Source organism: Mauremys mutica, chromosome 2, assembly GCF_020497125.1.
Source record: "Mauremys mutica isolate MM-2020 ecotype Southern chromosome 2, ASM2049712v1, whole genome shotgun sequence".
Taxonomy (NCBI): domain Eukaryota; kingdom Metazoa; phylum Chordata; order Testudines; family Geoemydidae; genus Mauremys; species Mauremys mutica.
In genome coordinates this window covers 217,052,816-217,059,965 of record NC_059073.1, presented here as the reverse complement: position 1 = coordinate 217,059,965, position 7,150 = coordinate 217,052,816, and positions in this window count along the sequence as shown.

The following is a 7,150-nucleotide window of genomic DNA, read 5'->3' as shown; positions in this document are numbered from 1 at the left end:
TGTCCATTTCTTTTACAGGTGTCTGTTTCTTTCCTGTTCCACTCCAAAAATTAGTTAAGCTGTAGACCTGTGACCCACTAACAAAGCAATTGAGCCTCAAGGCCCCATCAGTTGATGGCCTGGTGGGGCTGTTAGTTAGTGAGGCTATCGGTGCTTCTTTGGCATGAGTGCAGTGTGAGAATTTATGTCCATTTCTCAAAATGTTTCAATTATATGACAACCCTTTTCAGAGAGGCTGAGGCTAACACTGTGCTGTTAACAGTGGATGCTTTTTGCAGACAAGCACCTGCCCATTACATAATGTTAGGGAATGGCCAAGAAGAATGAAGGGGGGGAGAGACCTTTGTCCTTTTCCCTTCACACACCCTGGCCTAATCTTTGTGAGTTGAAGAGCCAAGAATCACATGCCTCAGTTGCTTTAAAAGGCATTTTGAATGTCACAGGGCTTCTCTGAGTCTGGAAAGGGAATAGAGTCTCTTCTCTGAACAGTGTTGAAAAAGATATTGACCCTCCACCATCCCAGAATTCAATCGCTGCTAGCAGAGAAAGCCAAGGAGTTGATATCTTGCTCAGTGAGAGGACTGGTGGTTATTTAATCCAGAAGGTTACAAAGTCCTCTGAGTGGTACCCTAGTCCCCAAGTGATGTCTAGGTCCCCTAGACAATCCATGTTGCAAGAGGATAATCGCCTTTCCCTGAGGTTTATACAATACTGTAACCAATGCCTGATTCACACTGGTCTAAAATTTACTATTGTTTGAGGTATCTATTCAATGCTCTGCTTCCTGGGTGAAGCATGGCAGGTTTGTCATCATCCTGTTCTCCAGATGATTGAAAGGAAGGAGAAGCTGGTCCTAGCGCATACCACATCCCAAAATCAGGCTGGGTTTGTTCTCCGTAGGGTTGTATTGGGGGAGAAAAAGTGGGGGAAAGGAGGTGGTGCTCTTGGCTCAGCTCTGAATGCCATTAGCATTGTAATTCTGTTTGTCCCAGAGGGAGGAGGTATTTACCTGCTCTAGCCCTGGCGTGCTGTAGCATGGTTCATCTACCTTGTATGTATTTAGGGAGGAGAGGAGAAATGCATGCTAACTCTTTCATGGGGACCAGGCTTGCAGTGGGGATTGGAGCACACCAGGAGGGTGGAGTAGGATACAGTGGAAGAAGCCTTAACCCTTCCCACCTACAGAGAACAGACAGCAGGAAAAAACCTTGAGGTCCCCCTGACCCCATCTGGTGATGAATGGGAAAAAGAAAGAGGGGAAAAGTCCAACTCTGCACAAAGGAGGGAAGTGGAAATGCCCCCTGCAGGTGCTGAAGGTGGGAATAAGCATGCTTTCCTGTTAAAGACAATGGGTGTGGGTAGTAAATCACTGCCTTCCTCTCCCCCCAGAAGATACATGTAGGTCGAGATCCCCTTTTGTTGGAGATTATTTGAAATGGATGATCACAGGGCCTTGCTCATGGGCTCCATACTTCTGGACCAGCATCTAGAATTCTGTATACTTCTCTGAACCATTAGAAGTCTTCATAATTAATAATTAATTAAATTATAATAAAAATAACCTACCTTAACTACAGCTCACACACAACCCTCTGGCTGCTGAGGATTTTGTAGCCCTAGAATCCTGTCTTATCTCAAGAATTGTCAGGGGGGCAGAGGCAGAGGGAGAGGAATGAGGGTAAGGTGTGTAACAGGATTTTAAAATATATATCCATGGTATCCTCCTCACCTATCATGCTGAGAAATTGCTATGCAGCACTTTTAATGATCATGTGTTATTCATCTTGCTACTTCAGTTCTTGTCAATCAAGCAGGGCTGCTGTTTTGTTGACCTGATTATGGGGAGATGACTTTCTTCCTGTCCCTATTAATCTCAATGGGCTGCTTGATCTAGCTTGCTTAAACTTATCCAGGGAGTTGCTCCTGGCTAGATCTGTTTCAGGCAAAATTTAAAACAGAAAACAATTAGAAAAATAACCATGCATTCGAAGGAGAAAACAGGCCCATAATGGAAGGCTTTGTGTTAACCTTGGTAACTAAAAGTCTGTTTATAGATTGGGTTCCCTTGTGGTGTCCTGTGGTTCTGCAAACACAGAGGTACTTTGGTGTTAAGTAATTATCACTGTGCTCAACCCCCTACTGAATATGCACAGCTTGAATGGAAACAAAACAAAAGCTATGAATATTGGCCTGAAAATGTAATTAACTCAACTTATACATCTACAAATGTCAGTAAACCATATGCCAATGTGTGGGAAAAGATGCAGGCTTGGTCTCACAATAGCCAATCTGCACATGCTGTTCACCATGAAATCAGGGAAATGATTAGACCTGACAACCTTTTTCTGTTGTTTGGAATATTAAGTTCATGCATTTGAACATATTGGAGCTATAAGATGCCACCAAGGAAGTATTTTACTGGAAGAGTTATTCCTGATGTGTATCTGAAAGCTTGCAAGGAAATAAATAATGAGAGTAAGTCTTCAGAGAAAAAAATTAATTTACCACAGATCTGTCGACTTCAGAAAATACTGTTCTTACTGGACACTGGATAACATGCAACTAAAATGAATTGTTTTTCTGGGTAGTGAATCTTCTGAAGGACGCCATGTAGGTTCCAAAACAAGACTGCCTTAAAAAATGCTGCAGACACAGATAATTATACCATTTTAATTGCAAATGATGGCCCGTGATACCGCTTCTAATATGTGCAAGACATTTTGAAAAGCAGAATTTTCCATTGTTGACTGGTTTTCCTTCGTTCAGTGCTGCTATGCATACACAATGGGTTTTCCAGCAAATGAGTTGTCTGATTATGCTTGTTATTAGGAAGAAAAATTGTGAGCAATTTCAAGCACTTTAGTGCAATGACTTCACAGTTATGCATTCTGCAAAAAGATCTTGGCCTCCCAGAGGTGCAGTTGATTCAAAGCGTAAGTACACGTTGGCTCTCTCCATTTCTACTGTTAGCACATGTATTAGAACAAAGGCCAGCAATGAGTCTGGGTTGTACAGAGGCACAGAGACTGTATTTTGCAAAGATAAAGTAACTAGCCTCGTCAGTGGCTTTTAGCAAAAAATGTTTTCTTTGTTGCGTTTAAAACAGATAGGAAGACTGCATAATAGTTTCAATTTACGTAGACTTTCTGGTGTTATATTTGTATAAGTTGTTAGTACCAAATATGTTGGTGTTTTTAGTAGCATCAATGAAGTGGCAAATGTAATACATGTGTCTTTGATTTATGGATCTATCCATTTATGGATCTATCCATTATTTGGCTTCAGCTAAATAACCTTCCAATTATTTGGTATTCATTTGTGCACTAACTTTCAACTGTCAGTACACCCATTACATGCTGTATGGTAAATGGTCAGCCTGATATGGTTCTCATGAAAGGATTGAGTAGGTCTGTGCAACATGGGCTGGTGAGCCTGGAGCTAAAATAGCCCCTTACAGGATGAGTCACACCTGGATTGAATCAGGTGCTTTCAGGCTAAGAAGAGCAGGAAGTTGAAGTAAAGGGGCGGCAGCCTGGGATACTGTAACTATGTTTGTAGATGCTGTAGGGAGCAAGAAGGCTCCTGTAGGGACCTGATTCAGCAGGGCAAAAACAGAAGTACCAGGAGAAAGCTCTCCAGGCAGGAAGGCCTGGGAGAGATTGTAAAGGCCAGCTGAGATGAAGACTGTGAGTTTGTGCTTTGTGTTGTTTTTTTGGATTAATCTGGAGAGAGAGACACTGAATTAGAGTTGGGAGGCCTAAAGGGACAGTTTGTAAAAGAGGACTAAAGAAATGTGATTCTTTGTGGGGCTTGTTTGAATGACTTATGACCTCTTAAAGGGCCCTAAAGAGTGGGAGAAACAGAGCAGGGCATTCCAGAGTGACCTGTGTCCATGAGGAGGCACTCAGGAGGTGGCTGCGCAATATTAGTCTGTAATAGCCCACAAAGATAAACATCTCCATGTATTTGGCTCCACCCTATCTATGATGTAGCTTTTCAAAATAGTAGAAAATACCACTGCCTTGTGAGAGACATGAGCGCTCTGCTTCTGCGGGGGTGTAGTGAGCAAGCACTCCAACACAGCTTTTGCAACAGAGATGATCAGTCTTAATTAAAAATTGGCCGCCAAGAGGAGTGATCTGAGAAGATGACCTGGATGCCAGAGGGAGTCTGGTGAACAGCTACTGTCCTTGGGAGACAGTACTTATCTCATTAAAAGAGGTGTAATTCACAATAACAAAGGTGGCTGGGGTTGGCAGAAGCAGAGCTTGCTCACTTGCCCAGGACCTTAGAGGAGTCTGGTGAACGATGTTCATGCCCTCTGCAGCTTAATCTCTTATGGATGTTCGTGGATTGGTCGAAGGATTAGAGGTATTGAACCACAGTCTGCCGAGTGTCCCAGTGCATGCAGAATTTTTTTTTTCTTATAGCCAGCCTCTGGACTTCAATTTGTGTATCATATTTGGATGCAAAGAAAAGCTGCTGGTGTTCCAGGCTCTATAAAATGGCTGTGATGCCACGTGTATATATGGGATTGTAGTGCAACGGAAGTCCAAAAAACGGTGACTTATGAGGTTTTTACTGAAATCTTAACTTCAAGCTGGGAAAATGCTCTGGGAAAATGATAATTTAATCTGAAATTTTCCCATTTGCTCTGGGAAAATGATAATTTAATCTGAAGATTTATTATGATGTCACATTTAGTGGGAGCTTGATTCTTTTTCACTTCACCAGACTTGTAGCTGCTACACAAAGCCTACACTGTAAAAACTGTTCAGAAGAAAATAATGTAAAGCTTTAAAATAAAAACTTGGTTCCTCTTTGCACCAGTACAACAAATAAACCTGTTAATTCCTTTAGTAGTGAAATGATGCTGATCAGAAAGGGGGAAATGCTTTCAAGAACTAGCTGAGACATTGTCTAGAAATACAGACCCCATTTGTCAGAGTGGTGCAAAGCCTTGGGGTCCTGTTTGACTATTCACTAAGCTTGGATGACCGGGTAGCATCAGTATCAAAAAAAATTCCTGCTTTCATCCCCAGCTTTCTAGGATGATGCCTCTCTTCCTCCTGGATTATGCCCTCTCTACAGTGATCCAGGCATGTGTCATGTCAAGGCTGGATTAGTGTAATTCACTTTATTTGAAGGTGAATGTGAAGCTGTTCACCTCCTTCAACAGTCTAGGCCAAGGGGTCGGCAGTCTTCAGCATGCGGCCTATCAAGTTAATCCACTGGTGGGCCACAAGACATTTTGTTTACATTGACCATCCATAGGCACAGCCCTCCGCCTATGGAGGTCAAATGTAAACAAAATGTCTTGCGGCCTGCCAGCAGCTTACCCTGATGGGCCCGTGCTGAAGGTTGCCGACCCTGGTCTAGGCCGTTATGAACATGGACCAGATGCTTTCACATCCCTCCCCCGGCTCCCACTTAGCTTCTAATACCAGTTTAAGACTTTGGTCCTGATCTTCAAAGCAATTAATGGATCACGCCCCCGCCTCCCAGCTACATTAAAGACCGAACTTTTAATCTATGAACCATTTGGACAGTTGCACTCCTCTGGGACAGTGAAGATCACTGGATGAAGTGGACCAGGATGAAGCATTCGAGAGCTGAGGACAAAGCACTCTTGATTCAGGGGATCCAATTTTTGGGAGAAACTTCCAGCAGAGATTAGGTGGATCTGGAGTCCTGACTGTCTTTAGGAAATGCTGCAAAACCTTCCTCATCAAAAAGGCCTTTCCAGTCTAAGAAGGGCACTCACAACATTGACACTCTTTGAGCCCTAGCCCCCCCCACCATCTAAAAGGGGGGGAAAATCAAAACTCCTATCCCAAATGGATTTGGTTTTGTTTTGATCCTAAAAATGGAGAAGCGCCAGAGCCTCCATGAAATCAACTAAGGACTTTGTTCTTGCTATTGGTTTTATGTGGAAAGTACCCATACTATGGTGATGGGCAGCGATATACAAATCTGAGAGACTATGGTGCTATTGCTGAAGTCTCTGGAACTGAGGTAAAAGGGGCTTAAATCCCTCAACTGTAAGGATAGCATCTTCCAAAGATGATCTTGAAAAATCCCCTTTCTTTACTTTCATGTTTATTATGGTGGTACCTAGAGACCCCAGCCAAGTGAGGCTCCCTTGTTTTATGTGCTGTACAAACACACGTGCAAGACAGTACCTCCCATAAAGCTCTTACAGTTTTTAAATGCAAAAGGGTGGGGGAAAAAGTAATATTATCCCATTTTACAGATGGGGAACTGAGACACAAATTAAATAACTTGCCCTAATTCTCAAATGGTTGGTAGCAGTAGTAGTACTCAAATCCTGATCTGAGTTCAAAAGGAACTTCCTCTTGTCACAGAGCATATTCTCTGCTACAGTGAAAAGGAAGCACTGGTGACGAGGAAATATGGCTAATACATTTGTTACCAGTAAGATGCAAGAGACCAGGGTTCTAACCCCATCTCTGCCACTGGCCTAATGGATAACTTTGGTTAAGTTATTTAATCCCTCTGTGCCTTAGTTGTCTGTCTATAAAATGGGAATAGTGCTACTGGCTTCCTTTGCAACGTGCATTGAGATCTATGGATAAAAACTGCTATGTGAGAGCTAGATGGTTATTTATGAAGTGATGTAGTCTTTTTCCTGAAATTGCTACTGCCTCTGTTGAAGTGAATGGTAATATTTCAATTGACTTAACTGGGAGCAAGGTCAGCCCCCAGCTTGTAGCTTTTACACAAGGCTCAGGCATCAGCTTTGGTTACCAGTATACAGTACATTGAAGTATGAATTGGCTCATAGCTATGGCAGTTCTGACGTATCCCTCCTTTGCTGATCCTCAGAGGTTGGGAAGGAAGGGAAAGGAGGCACTGCTCATGTCACCAACCCCAACCATTCAAACTAGTGAATCAGACCCCTCCAAATCATGTAGTTTTTAAAAATAATACTTTTTGGGGGGTTATTTGTCTTCTGGATTTTGAGCCCTTGGAGTTTATAAGCTTTTCCCTATAATCATGAGTGCTAAAAATGTTTTTCTTTAAATGGAAGCCAAGATTCTCATAATCACATGACTCCAGAACCTGGGGCTTGAAGAAAAGTACCAAATATGATGATTGGCAACCCTGATCTGCTCCTAAGCCCAGTCCC